Below are 15,682 nucleotides of genomic sequence, written 5' to 3'. Positions count from 1 at the left end.
CAGTACTCCTACCAATACTTCAGGTAACAGAACTTCAGGTATCAGTACTCCTACCAGTACTTCAGGTAACAGTTCTCCTACCAATACTTCAGGTAACAGTTCTCCTACCAATACTTCAGGTAACAGTTCTCCTACCAGTACTTCAGGTAACAGTTCTCCTACCAGTACTTCAGGTAACAGTTCTCCTACCAGTACTTCAGGTAACAGTTCTCCTACCAGTACTTCAGGTAACAGTACTTCAGGTACCAGTACTTCAGGTAACAGTTCTCCTAACAGTACTTCAGGTAACAGTTCTCCTACCAGTACTTCAGGTAACAGTTCTCCTACCAGTACTTCAGGTAACAGTACTTCAGGTAACAGTTCTCCTACCAATACTTCAGGTACAGTTCTCCTACCAGCACTTCAGGTAACAGTTTTCCTACCAGTACTTCAGGTAACAGTACTTCAGGTAACAGTTCTCCTACCAATACTTCAGGTAACAGTTCTCCTACCAGTACTTCAGGTAACAGTACTCCTACCAATACTTCAGGTAACAGTACTCCTACCAATACTTCAGGTAACAGTACTCCTACCAATACTTCAGGTAACAGTACTCCTACCAATACTTCAGGTAACAGAACTTCAGGTATCAGTACTCCTACCAGTACTTCAGGTAACAGTTCTCCTACCAATACTTCAGGTAACAGTTCTCCTACCAATACTTCAGGTAACAGTTCTCCTACCAGTACTTCAGGTAACAGTTCTCCTACCAGTACTTCAGGTAACAGTTCTCCTACCAGTACTTCAGGTAACAGTACTTCAGGTACCAGTACTTCAGGTAACAGTTCTCCTAACAGTACTTCAGGTAACAGTTATCCTACCAATACTTCAGGTAACAATATTTCAGGCAACAGTACTTCAGGTAACAGTTCTCCTACCAGTACTTCAGGTAACAGTTCTACTACCAATACTTCAGGTAACAGTACTCCTACCAATGCTTCAGGTAACAGTACTCCTACCAATACATCAGGTAACAGTACTCCTACCAATACTTCAGGTAACAGTACTTCAGGTAACAGTTCTCCTACCAATACTTCAGTTCTCCTACCAGTACTTCAGGTAACAGTTCTCCTACCAATACTTCAGGTAACAGTTCTCCTACCAATACTTCAGGTAACAGTTCTCCTACCAATACTTCAGGTAACAGACTCTCCAACCAGTACTTCAGGTAACAGTTCTCCTACCAATACTTCAGGTTACAGTTCTCCTACCAGTACTTCAGGTAACAGTTCTCCTACCAGTACTTCAGGTAACAGTACTTCAGGTAACAGTACTTCAGGTAACAATACTACAGGTAACAGTACTTCAGGTAACAGTATTCCTAGCAGTACTTCAGGTAACAGTTCTCCTACCAATACTTCAGGTAACAGTTCTCCTACCAGTACTTCAGGTAACAGTACTTCAGGTAACAGTACTCCTACCAGTACTTCAGGTAACAGTTCTCCTACCAGTTCTCCTACCAGTATTTCAGGTAACAGTTCTCCTACCAATACTTCAGGTAACAGTTCTCCTACCAATACTTCAGGTAACAGTACTTCAGGTAACAGTACTCCTACCAGTACTTCAGGTAACAGTTCTCCTACCAGTACTTCACGTAACATTACTTCAGGTAACAGTTCTACTACCAATACTTCAGGTAACAGTTCTCCTACCAATACTTCAGGTAACAGTACTTCAGGTAACAGTACTTCAGGTAACAGTCCTCCTACCAGTACTTCAGGTAACAGTTCTCCTACCAATACTTCAGGTAACAGTACTTCAGGTAACAGTTCTCCTACCAGTACTTCAGGTACAGTTCTCCTACCAGTACTTCAGGTAACAGTTCTCCTACCAGTACTTCAGGTAACAGTTCTCCTACCAATACTTCAGGTAACAGTTCTCCTACCAGTACTTCAGGTAACAGTTCTCCTACCAATACTTCAGGTAACAGTTCTCCTACCAATACTTCAGGTAAAAGTTCTCCTACCAATACTTCAGGTAACAGTTCTCCTACCAATACTTCAGGTAACAGTTCTCCTACCAGTACTTCAGGTAACAGTTCTCCTACCAATACTTCAGGTAACATTACTACTACCAGTACTTCAGGTATCAGTTCTCCTACCAATACTTCAGGTAACATTACTACTACCAGTACTTCAGGTAACATTAATTCAGGTAACAGTTCTCCTACCAGTACTCCAGGTAACAGTACTTCAGGTAACAGTACTCCTACCAGTATTTCAGGTAACAGTACTTCAGGTACCAGTTCTCCTAAACAATACTTCAGGTAACAGTTCTCCTACCAGTACTTCAGGTAAGAGTACTTCAGGAATCAGTACTCCTACCAATACTTCAGGTAACAGTTCTCCTACCAATACTTCAGGTAACAGTTCTCCTACCAGTACTTCAGGTAACAGTACTTCAGGTAATATTACTTCAGGTAACAGTACTTCAGGTAACAGTACTCCTACCTGTACTTCAGGTAACAGTTCTCCTATCAGTACTCCAGGTAACAGTACTTCAGGTAACAGTACTCCTACCAGTACTTCAGGTAACAGTTCTCCTACCAGTACTTTAGGTAACAGTTCTCCTACCAATACTTCAGGTAACAGTTCTCCTACCAGTACTTCAGGTAACAGTTCTCCTACCAATACTTCAGGTAACAGTTCTCATACCAGTACTTCAGGTAACAGTTCTCCTACCAGTACTTCAGGTAACAGTTCTCCTACCAGTACTTCAGGTAACAGTACTCCTACCAGTACTTCAGGTAACAGTACTCCTACCAGTACTTCAGGTAACAGTACTCCTACCAGTACTTCAGGTAACAGTACTTCAGGTAACAGTACTTCAGGTAACAATACTTCAGGTAACAATACTTCAGGTAACAGTACTTCAGGTACCAATACTTCAGGTAACAGTTCTCCTACCAGTACTTCAGGTAACAGTACTTCAGGTAACAGTTCTCCTACCAATACTTCAGGTAACAGTTCTCCTACCAGTACTTCAGGTAACAGTACTCCTACCAATACTTTAGGTAACAGTACTCCTACCAATACTTCAGGTAACAGTACTCCTACCAATACTTCAGGTAACAGTACTCCTACCAATACTTCAGGTAACAGAACTTCAGGTATCAGTACTCCTACCAGTACTTCAGGTAACAGTTCTCCTACCAATACTTCAGGTAACAGTTCTCCTACCAATACTTCAGGTAACAGTTCTCCTACCAGTACTTCAGGTAACAGTTCTCCTACCAGTACTTCAGGTAACAGTTCTCCTACCAGTACTTCAGGTAACAGTACTTCAGGTAACAATACTTCAGGTAACAGTTCTCCTACCAGTACTTCAGGTAACAGTACTTCAGGTAACAATACTTCAGGTAACAATACTTCAGGTAAAAGTTCTCCTACCAATACTTCAGGTAACATTACTTCAGGTAATAGTTCTCCTACCAATACTTCAGGTAACAGTTCTCTTACCAGTACTTCAGGTAACAATACTACTACCAGTACTTCAGGTAACAGTTCTCCTACCAATACTTCAGGTAACATTACTACTACCAGTACTTCAGGTAACAGTTCTCCTACCAATACTTCAGGTAACATTACTACTACCAGTACTTCAGGTAACAGTTCTCCTACCAATACTTAACATTACTTCAGGTAACAGTTCTCCTACCAGTACTCCAGGTAACAGTACTTCAGGTAACAGTACTCCTACCAGTACTTCAGGTAACAGTACTTCAGGTACCAGTACTCCTACCAATACTTCAGGTAACAGTACTCCTACCAGTACTTCAGGTAACTGTTCTCCTACCAGTACTTCAGGTAACAGTTCTCCTAACAGTACTTCAGGTAACAGTTCTCCTACCAGTACTTCAGGTAACAGGTCTCCTACCAGTACTTCAGGTAACAGTACTTCAGGTAACAGTTCTCCTACCAATACTTCAGGTACAGTTCTCCTACCAGTACTTCAGGTAACAGTTCTCCTAACAGTACTTCAGGTAACAGTTCTCCTACCAGTACTTCAGGTAACAGTACTTCAGGTACCAGTACTTCAGGTAACAGTTCTCCTACCAGTACTTCAGGTAACAGTTCTCCTACCAATACTTCAGGTAACATTACTTCAGGTAACAGTACTTCAGGTAACAGTTCTCCTACCAGTACTTCAGGTAACAGTTCTACTACCAATACTTCAGGTAACAGTACTCCTACCAATGCTTCAGGTAACAGTACTCCTACCAATACATCAGGTAACAGTACTCCTACCAATACTTCAGGTAACAGTACTTCAGGTAACAGTTCTCCTACCAAAAATTCAGTTCTCCTACCAGTACTTCAGGTAACAGTTCTCCTACCAATACTTCAGGTAACAGTTCTCCTACCAATACTTCAGGTAACAGTTCTCCTACCAATACTTCAGGTAACAGTTCTCCTACCAATACTTCAGGTAACAGTTCTCCAACCAGTACTTCAGGTAACAGTTCTCCTACCAATACTTCAGGTTACAGTTCTCCTACCAGTACTTCAGGTAACAGTTCTCCTACCAGTACTTCAGGTAACAGTACTTCAGGTAACAGTACTTCAGGTAACAATACTACAGGTAACAGTACTTCAGGTAACAGTACTCCTAGCAGTACTTCAGGTAACAGTTCTCCTACCAATACTTCAGGTAACAGTTCTCCTACCAGTACTTCAGGTAACAGTACTTCAGGTAACAGTACTCCTACCAGTACTTCAGGTAACAGTTCTCCTACCAGTTCTCCTACCAGTACTTCAGGTAACAGTTCTCCTACCAATACTTCAGGTAACAGTTCTCCTACCAATACTTTAGGTAACAGTACTTCAGGTAACAGTACTCCTACCAGTACTTCAGGTAACAGTTCTCCTACCAGTACTTCAGGTAACAGTACTTCAGGTAACAGTTCTACTACCAATACTTCAGGTAACAGTTCTCCTACCAATAATTCAGGTAACAGTACTTCAGGTAACAGTACTTCAGGTAACAGTCCTCCTACCAGTACTTCAGGTAACAGTTCTCCTACCTATACTTCAGGTAACAGTACTTCAGGTAACAGTTCTCCTACCAGTACTTCAGGTACAGTTCTCCTACCAGTACTTCAGGTAACAGTTCTCCTACCAGTACTTCAGGTAACAGTTCTCCTACCAATATTTCAGGTAACAGTTCTCCTACCAGTACTTCAGGTAACAGTTCTCCTACCAATACTTCAGGTAACAGTTCTCCTACCAGTACTTCAGGTAACAGTTCTCCTACCAGTACTTCAGGTAACAGTACTTCAGGTAACAGTTCTCCTACCAATACTTCAGGTACAGTTCTCCTACCAGTACTTCAGGTAACAGTTCTCCTAACAGTACTTCAGGTAACAGTTCTCCTACCAGTACTTCAGGTAACAGTACTTCAGGTACCAGTACTTCAGGTAACAGTTCTCCTACCAGTACTTCAGGTAACAGTTCTCCTACCAATACTTCAGGTAACATTACTTCAGGTAACAGTACTTCAGGTAACAGTTCTCCTACCAGTACTTCAGGTAACAGTTCTACTACCAATACTTCAGGTAACAGTACTCCTACCAATGCTTCAGGTAACAGTACTCCTACCAATACATCAGGTAACAGTACTCCTACCAATACTTCAGGTAACAGTACTTCAGGTAACAGTTCTCCTACCAATACTTCAGTTCTCCTACCAGTACTTCAGGTAACAGTTCTCCTACCAATACTTCAGGTAACAGTTCTCCTACCAATACTTCAGGTAACAGTTCTCCTACCAATACTTCAGGTAACAGTTCTCCTACCAATACTTCAGGTAACAGTTCTCCAACCAGTACTTCAGGTAACAGTTCTCCTACCAATACTTCAGGTTACAGTTCTCCTACCAGTACTTCAGGTAACAGTTCTCCTACCAGTACTTCAGGTAACAGTACTTCAGGTAACAGTACTTCAGGTAACAATACTACAGGTAACAGTACTTCAGGTAACAGTACTCCAAGCAGTACTTCAGGTAACAGTTCTCCTACCAATACTTCAGGTAACAGTTCTCCTACCAGTACTTCAGGTAACAGTACTTCAGGTAACAGTACTCCTACCAGTACTTCAGGTAACAGTTCTCCTACCAGTTCTCCTACCAGTACTTCAGGTAACAGTTCTCCTACCAATACTTCAGGTAACAGTTCTCCTACCAATACTTTAGGTAACAGTACTTCAGGTAACAGTACTCCTACCAGTACTTCAGGTAACAGTTCTCCTACCAGTACTTCAGGTAACAGTACTTCAGGTAACAGTTCTACTACCAATACTTCAGGTAACAGTTCTCCTACCAATACTTCAGGTAACAGTACTTCAGGTAACAGTACTTCAGGTAACAGTCCTCCTACCAGTACTTCAGGTAACAGTTCTCCTACCAATACTTCAGGTAACAGTACTTCAGGTAACAGTTCTCCTACCAGTACTTCAGGTACAGTTCTCCTACCAGTACTTCAGGTAACAGTTCTCCTACCAGTACTTCAGGTAACAGTTCTCCTACCAATACTTCAGGTAACAGTTCTCCTACCAGTACTTCAGGTAACAGTTCTCCTACCAATACTTCAGGTAACAGTTCTCCTACCAATACTTCAGGTAAAAGTTCTCCTACCAATACTTCAGGTAACAGTTCTCCTACCAATACTTCAGGTAACAGTTCTCCTACCAGTACTTCAGGTAACAGTTCTCCTACCAATACTTCAGGTAACATTACTACTACCAGTACTTCAGGTAACAGTTCTCCTACCAATACTTCAGGTAACATTACTACTACCAGTACTTCAGGTAACATTACTTCAGGTAACAGTTCTCCTACCAGTACTCCAGGTAACAGTACTTCAGGTAACAGTACTCCTACCAGTATTTCAGGTAACAGTACTTCAGGTACCAGTTCTCCTACCAATACTTCAGGTAACAGTTCTCCTACCAGTACTTCAGGTAAGAGTACTTCAGGTATCAGTACTCCTACCAATACTTCAGGTAACAGTTCTCCTACCAATACTTCAGGTAACAGTTCTCCTACCAGTACTTCAGGTAACAGTACTTCAGGTAACATTACTTCAGGTAACAGTACTTCAGGTAACAGTACTCCTAACTGTACTTCAGGTAACAGTTCTCCTACCAGTACTCCAGGTAACAGTACTTCAGGTAACAGTACTCCTACCAGTACTTCAGGTAACAGTTCTCCTACCAGTACTTTAGGTAACAGTTCTCCTACCAATACTTCAGGTAACAGTTCTCCTACCAGTACTTCAGGTAACAGTTCTCCTACCAGTACTTCAGGTACAGTTCTCCTACCAGTACTTCAGGTAACAGTTCTCCTACCAGTACTTCAGGTACAGTTCTCCTACCAGTACTTCAGGTAACAGTTCTCCTACCAGTACTTCAGGTAACAGTTCTCCTACCAATACTTCAGGTAACAGTTCTCCTACCAGTGCTTCAGGTAACAGTTCTCCTACCAATACTTCAGGTAACAGTTCTCCTACCAATACTTCAGGTACCAGTTCTCCTACCAATACTTCAGGTAACAGTTCTCCTACCAGTACTTCAGGTAAGAGTACTTCAGGTATCAGTACTCCTACCAATACTTCAGGTAACAGTTCTCCTACCAATACTTCAGGTAACAGTTCTCCTACCAGTACGTCAGGTAACAGTACTTCAGGTAACATTACTTCAGGTAACAGTACTTCAGGTAACAGTACTCCTACCTGTACTTCAGGTAACAGTTCTCCTACCAGTACTCCAGGTAACAGTACTTCAGGTGACAGTACTCCTACCAGTACTTCAGGTAACAGTTCTCCTACCAGTACTTTAGGTAACAGTTCTCCTACCAATACTTCAGGTAACAGTTCTCCTACCAGTACTTCAGGTAACAGTTCTCCTACCAGTACTTCAGGTAGCAGTTCTCCTACCAGTACTTCAGGTAACAGTACTCCTACCAGTACTTCAGGTAACAGTACTCCTACCAGTACTTCAGGTAACAGTACTTCAGGTAACAGTACTTCAGGTAACAGTTCTCCTACCAGTACTTCAGGTAACAGTTCTCCTACCAGTACTTCAGGTAACAGTACTTCAGGTAACAGTTCTCCAACCAATACTTCAGGTAACAGTACTTCAGGTACCAGAACTCCTACCAATACTTCAGGTAACAGTACTCCTACCAGTACTTCAGGTAACAGTACTCCTACCAGTACTTCAGGTAACAGTACTTCAGGTACCAGTACTCCTACCAGTACTTCAGGTAACAGTTCTCCTACCAGTACTTCAGGTAACATTACTTCAGGTAACAGTTGTCCTACCAGTACTTCGGGTAACAGTTCTCCTGCCAGTACTTCAGGTAACAATACTTCAGGTAACAGTTCTCCTACCAGTACTTCAGGTAACAATACTTCAGGTAACAGTTCTCCTACCAGTACTTCAGGTAGCAGTTCTCCTACCAGTACTTTAGGTAACAGTTCTCCTACCAGTACTTCAGGTACAGTTCTCCTACCAGTACTTCAGGTAACAGTTCTCCTAACAGTACTTCAGGTAACAGTTCTCCTACCAGTACTTCAGGTAACAGTACTTCAGGTAACAGTACTTCAGGTAACAGTACTTCACGTAACAGTACTCCTACCAGTACTTCAGGTAACAGTACTTCAGGTAACAGTTCTCCTACCAGTACTTCAGGTAACAGTACTCCTACCAGTACTTCAGGTAACAGTTCTCCTACCAGTACTTCAGGTAACAGTTCTCCTACCAATACTTCAGGTAACAGTACTTCAGGTAACAGTACTTCAGGTAACAGTTCTCCTACCAATACTTCAGGTAACAGTACTTCAGGTAACAGTTCTCCTACCAGTGCTTCAGGTACAGTTCTCCTACCAGTACTTCAGGTAACAGTTCTACTACCAATACTTCAGGTAACAGTACTCCTACCAATGCTTCAGGTAACAGTACTCCTACCAATACATCAGGTAACAGTACTCCTACCAATACTTCAGGTAACAGTACTTCAGGTAACAGTTCTCCTACCAATACTTCAGTTCTCCTACCAGTACTTCAGGTAACAGTTCTCCTACCAATACTTCAGGTAACAGTTCTCCTACCAATACTTCAGGTAACAGTTCTCCTACCAATACTTCAGGTAACAGTTCTCCTACCAATACTTCAGGTAACAGTTCTCCAACCAGTACTTCAGGTAACAGTTCTCCTACCAATACTTCAGGTTACAGTTCTCCTACCAGTACTTCAGGTAACAGTTCTCCTACCAGTACTTCAGGTAACAGTACTTCAGGTAACAGTACTTCAGGTAACAATACTACAGGTAACAGTACTTCAGGTAACAGTACTCCAAGCAGTACTTCAGGTAACAGTTCTCCTACCAATACTTCAGGTAACAGTTCTCCTACCAGTACTTCAGGTAACAGTACTTCAGGTAACAGTACTCCTACCAGTACTTCAGGTAACAGTTCTCCTACCAGTTCTCCTACCAGTACTTCAGGTAACAGTTCTCCTACCAATACTTCAGGTAACAGTTCTCCTACCAATACTTTAGGTAACAGTACTTCAGGTAACAGTACTCCTACCAGTACTTCAGGTAACAGTTCTCCTACCAGTACTTCAGGTAACAGTACTTCAGGTAACAGTTCTACTACCAATACTTCAGGTAACAGTTCTCCTACCAATACTTCAGGTAACAGTACTTCAGGTAACAGTACTTCAGGTAACAGTCCTCCTACCAGTACTTCAGGTAACAGTTCTCCTACCAATACTTCAGGTAACAGTACTTCAGGTAACAGTTCTACTACCAGTACTTCAGGTACAGTTCTCCTACCAGTACTTCAGGTAACAGTTCTCCTACCAGTACTTCAGGTAACAGTTCTCCTACCAATACTTCAGGTAACAGTTCTCCTACCAGTACTTCAGGTAACAGTTCTCCTACCAATACTTCAGGTAACAGTTCTCCTACCAATACTTCAGGTAAAAGTTCTCCTACCAATACTTCAGGTAACAGTTCTCCTACCAATACTTCAGGTAACAGTTCTCCTACCAGTACTTCAGGTAACAGTTCTCCTACCAATACTTCAGGTAACATTACTACTACCAGTACTTCAGGTAACAGTTCTCCTACCAATACTTCAGGTAACATTACTACTACCAGTACTTCAGGTAACATTACTTCAGGTAACAGTTCTCCTACCAGTACTCCAGGTAACAGTACTTCAGGTAACAGTACTCCTACCAGTATTTCAGGTAACAGTACTTCAGGTACCAGTTCTCCTACCAATACTTCAGGTAACAGTTATCCTACCAGTACTTCAGGTAAGAGTACTTCAGGTATCAGTACTCCTACCAATACTTCAGGTAACAGTTCTCCTACCAATACTTCAGGTAACAGTTCTCCTACCAGTACTTCAGGTAACAGTACTTCAGGTAACATTACTTCAGGTAACAGTACTTCAGGTAACAGTACTCCTAACTGTACTTCAGGTAACAGTTCTCCTACCAGTACTCCAGGTAACAGTACTTCAGGTAACAGTACTCCTACCAGTACTTCAGGTAACAGTTCTCCTACCAGTACTTTAGGTAACAGTTCTCCTACCAATACTTCAGGTAACAGTTCTCCTACCAGTACTTCAGGTAACAGTTCTCCTACCAGTACTTCAGGTACAGTTCTCCTACCAGTACTTCAGGTAACAGTTCTCCTACCAGTACTTCAGGTACAGTTCTCCTACCAGTACTTCAGGTAACAGTTCTCCTACCAGTACTTCAGGTAACAGTTCTCCTACCAATACTTCAGGTAACAGTTCTCCTACCAGTGCTTCAGGTAACAGTTCTCCTACCAATACTTCAGGTAACAGTTCTCCTACCAATACTTCAGGTACCAGTTCTCCTACCAATACTTCAGGTAACAGTTCTCCTACCAGTACTTCAGGTAAGAGTACTTCAGGTATCAGGACTCCTACCAATACTTCAGGTAACAGTTCTCCTACCAATACTTCAGGTAACAGTTCTCCTACCAGTACGTCAGGTAACAGTACTTCAGGTAACATTACTTCAGGTAACAGTACTTCAGGTAACAGTACTCCTACCTGTACTTCAGGTAACAGTTCTCCTACCAGTACTCCAGGTAACAGTACTTCAGGTGACAGTACTCCTACCAGTACTTCAGGTAACAGTTCTCCTACCAGTACTTTAGGTAACAGTTCTCCTACCAATACTTCAGGTAACAGTTCTCCTACCAGTACTTCAGGTAACAGTTCTCCTACCAGTACTTCAGGTAGCAGTTCTCCTACCAGTACTTCAGGTAACAGTACTCCTACCAGTACTTCAGGTAACAGTACTCCTACCAGTACTTCAGGTAACAGTACTTCAGGTAACAGTACTTCAGGTAACAGTTCTCCTACCAGTACTTCAGGTAACAGTTCTCCTACCAGTACTTCAGGTAACAGTACTTCAGGTAACAGTTCTCCAACCAATACTTCAGGTAACAGTACTTCAGGTACCAGAACTCCTACCAATACTTCAGGTAACAGTACTCCTACCAGTACTTCAGGTAACAGTACTCCTACCAGTACTTCAGGTAACAGTACTTCAGGTACCAGTACTCCTACCAGTACTTCAGGTAACAGTTCTCCTACCAGTACTTCAGGTAACATTACTTCAGGTAACAGTTGTCCTACCAGTACTTCGGGTAACAGTTCTCCTGCCAGTACTTCAGGTAACAATACTTCAGGTAACAGTTCTCCTACCAGTACTTCAGGTGACAATACTTCAGGTAACAGTTCTCCTACCAGTACTTCAGGTAGCAGTTCTCCTACCAGTACTTTAGGTAACAGTTCTCCTACCAGTACTTCAGGTACAGTTCTCCTACCAGTACTTCAGGTAACAGTTCTCCTAACAGTACTTCAGGTAACAGTTCTCCTACCAGTACTTCAGGTAACAGTACTTCAGGTAACAGTACTTCAGGTAACAGTACTTCACGTAACAGTACTCCTACCAGTACTTCAGGTAACAGTACTTCAGGTAACAGTTCTCCTACCAGTACTTCAGGTAACAGTACTCCTACCAGTACTTCAGGTAACAGTTCTCCTACCAGTACTTCAGGTAACAGTTCTCCTACCAATACTTCAGGTAACAGTACTTCAGGTAACAGTACTTCAGGTAACAGTTCTCCTACCAATACTTCAGGTAACAGTACTTCAGGTAACAGTTCTCCTACCAGTGCTTCAGGTACAGTTCTCCTACCAGTACTTCAGGTAAAAGTTCTCCTACCAGTACTTCAGGTAACAGTTCTCCTACCAATACTTCAGGTAACAGTTCTCCTACCAGTACTTCAGGGAACAGTTCTCCTACCAGTACTTCAGGTAACAGTTCTCCTACCAGTACTTCAGGTAACAGTTGTCCTACCAATACTTCAGGTAACAGTTCTCCTACCAATACTTCAGGTAACAGTTCTCCTACCAATACTTCAGGTAACAGTTCTCCTACCAATACTTCAGGTAACAGTTCTCCTACCAGTACTTCAGGTAACAGTTCTCCTACCAATACTTCAGGTAACAGTTTTCCTACCAATACTTCAGGTAACAGTTCTCCTACCAATACTTCAGGTAACAGTTCTCCTACCAATACTTCAGGAAACAGTTCTCCTACCAGTACTTCAGGTAACAGTTCTCCTACCAATACTTCAGGTAACAGTTCTCCTACCAGTACTTCAGGTAACAGTTCTCCTACCAGTACTTTAGGTAACAGTACTTCAGGTAACAGTACTTCAGGTAACAATACTTCAGGTAACAGTACTTCAGGTAACAGTACTCCTACCAGTACTTCAGGTAACAGTTCTCCTACCAATAATTCAGGTAACAGTTCTCCTACCAATACTTCAGGTAACAGTACTTCAGGTAACAGTACTCCTACCAGTACTTCAGGTAACAGTTCTCCTACCAGTTCTCCTACCAGTACTTCAGGTAACAGTTCTACTACCAATACTTCAGGTAACAGTTCTCCGACCAATACTTCAGGTAACAGTACTTCAGGTAACAGTTCTCCTACCAGTACTTCAGGTAACAGTACTTCAGGTAACAGTTCTACTACCAATACTTCAGGTAACAGTTCTACTACCAATACTTCAGGTAACAGTTCTCCTACCAATACTTCAGGTAACAGTACTTCAGGTAACAGTACTTCAGGTAACAGTTCTCCTACCAGTACTTCAGGTAACAGTTCTCCTACCAATACTTTAGGTAACAGTACTTCAGGTAACAGTTCTCCTATCAATACTTCAGGTAACAGTACTTCATGTAACAGTTCTCCTACCAATACTTCAGGTAACAGTACTTCAGGTAACAGTTCTCCTACCAGTACTTCAGGTAACAGTTCTCCTACCAATACTTCAGGTAACAGTTCTCCTACCAATACTTCAGGTAACAGTTCTCCTACCAATACTTCAGGTAACAGTTCTCCTACCAATACTTCAGGTAACAGTTCTCCTACCAATACTTCAGGTAACAGTTCTCCTACCAATACTTCAGGTAACAGTTCTCCTACCAATACTTCAGGTAACAGTTCTCCTACCAGTACTTCAGGTAACAGTTCTCCTACCAATACTTCAGGTAACAGTTCTCCTACCAATACTTCAGGTAACAGTTCTCCTACCAATACTTCAGGTAACAGTTCTCCTACCAGTACTTCAGGTAACAGTTCTCCTACCAATACTTCAGGTAACAGTTCTCCTAACAATACTTCAGGTACCAGTACTTCAGGTAACAGTTCTCCTAACAGTACTTCAGGTAACAGTTCTCCTACCAGTACTTCAGGTAAGAGTTCTCCTACCAATGCTTCAGGTAACAGTTCTCCTACCAATACTTCAGGTAACAGTACTTCAGGTAACAGTACTCCTACCAGTACTTCAGGTAACAGTTCTCCTATCAGTTCTCCTACCAGTACTTCAGGTAACAGTTCTCCTACCAATACTTCCGGTAACAGTTCTCCTACCAATACTTCAGGTAACAGTACTTCAGGTAACAATACTCCTACCAGTACTTCAGGTAACAGTTCTCCTACCAGTACTTCAGGTAACAGTACTCCTACCAGTACTTCAGGTAACAGTACTCCTACCAGTACTTCAGGTAACAGTACTCCTACCCGTACTTCAGGTAACAGTTCTCCTACCAGTACTTCAGGTAACAGTTCTACTACCAATACTTCAGGTAACAGTTCTACTACCAATACTTCAGGTAACAGTTCTCCTACCAATACTTCAGGTAACAGTACTTCAGGTAACAGTTCTCCTACCAATACTTCAGGTAACAGTACTTCAGGTAACAGTACTTCAGGTAACAGTTCTCCTACCAGTACTTCAGGTAACAGTACTTCAGGTAACAGTTCTCCTACCAGTACTTCAGGTAACAGTTCTCCTACCAGTACTTCAGGTAACAGTACTCCTACCAGTACTTCAGGTAACAGTTCTCCTACCAGTACTTCAGGTAACAGTTCTCCTACCAGTACTTCAGGTAACAGTACTCCTACCAGTACTTCAGGTAACAGTTCTCCTACCAGTTCTTCAGGTAACAGTTCTCCTACCAGTACTTCAGGGAACAGTTCTCCTACCAGTACTTCAGGTAACAGTACTCCTACCAGTACTTCAGGTAACAGTACTCCTACCAGTACTTCAGGTAACAGTTCTACTACCAGTACTTCAGGTAACAGTTCTCCTACCAGTACTTCAGGTAACAGTACTTCAGGTAACAGTACTCCTACCAGTACTTCATATCCTTAAAAGTTGAAGAGGACAGGATCACAGACTCACAAACAGGTCAATGACACAGTAGAAAAAAAGAAAGTCTATATACAGTGTGTGCAAATGGTGTGAGGAGGTAAGGCAATAAATAGGCCATAGTAGCGAATTAATTACAATTTAGCAAATTAACACTGGAGTGATAGATGAGCAGATGGTGATGTGCAAGCAGAGATACTGGTGTGCAAAAGAGCAGGAAAGTAAATAAAAACAATATGGGGATGAGGTAGGTGGAAATGAGGTAGGAAATAGGGTGACATTTGAGACTCATACACAGACAAGATAGAAGCCTTCAGGGTTCAATAACACCTCATTGTGTAGGTCATGTGACTCAGACTGTGGGTTCTCTTTTCAGGTCACGTGACTCAGACTGTGGGTTCTCTTTTCAGGTCATGTGACTCAGACTGTGGGTTCTCTTTTCAGGTCATGTGACTCAGACTGTGGGCTCTCTTTTCAGGTCATGTGACTCAGACTGTGGGTTCTCTTTTCAGGTCATGTGACTCAGACTGTGGGTTCTCTTTTCAGGTCACGTGACTCAGACTGTGGGTTCTCTTTTCAGGTCATGTGACTCAGACTGTGGGTTCTCTTTTCAGGTCACGTGACTCAGACTGTGGGTTCTCTTTTCAGGTCATGTGACTCAGACTGTGGGTTCTCTTTTCAGGTCACGTGACTCAGACTGTGGGTTCTCTTTTCAGGTCATGTGACTCAGACTGTTGGTTCTCTTTTCAGGTCATTTGACTCAGACTGGGTTCTCTTTTCAGGTCACGTGACTCAGACTGTGGGTTCTCTTTTCAGGTCATGTGACTCAGACTGTGGGTTCTCTTTTCAGGTCATGTGACTCAGACTG

This window comes from Salvelinus fontinalis, chromosome 12 (assembly GCF_029448725.1).
Source record: "Salvelinus fontinalis isolate EN_2023a chromosome 12, ASM2944872v1, whole genome shotgun sequence".
In the NCBI taxonomy this organism is placed as follows: domain Eukaryota; kingdom Metazoa; phylum Chordata; class Actinopteri; order Salmoniformes; family Salmonidae; genus Salvelinus; species Salvelinus fontinalis.
The sequence above is the reverse complement of the archived record's forward strand: the minus strand, read 5'-3'. Positions refer to the sequence as shown.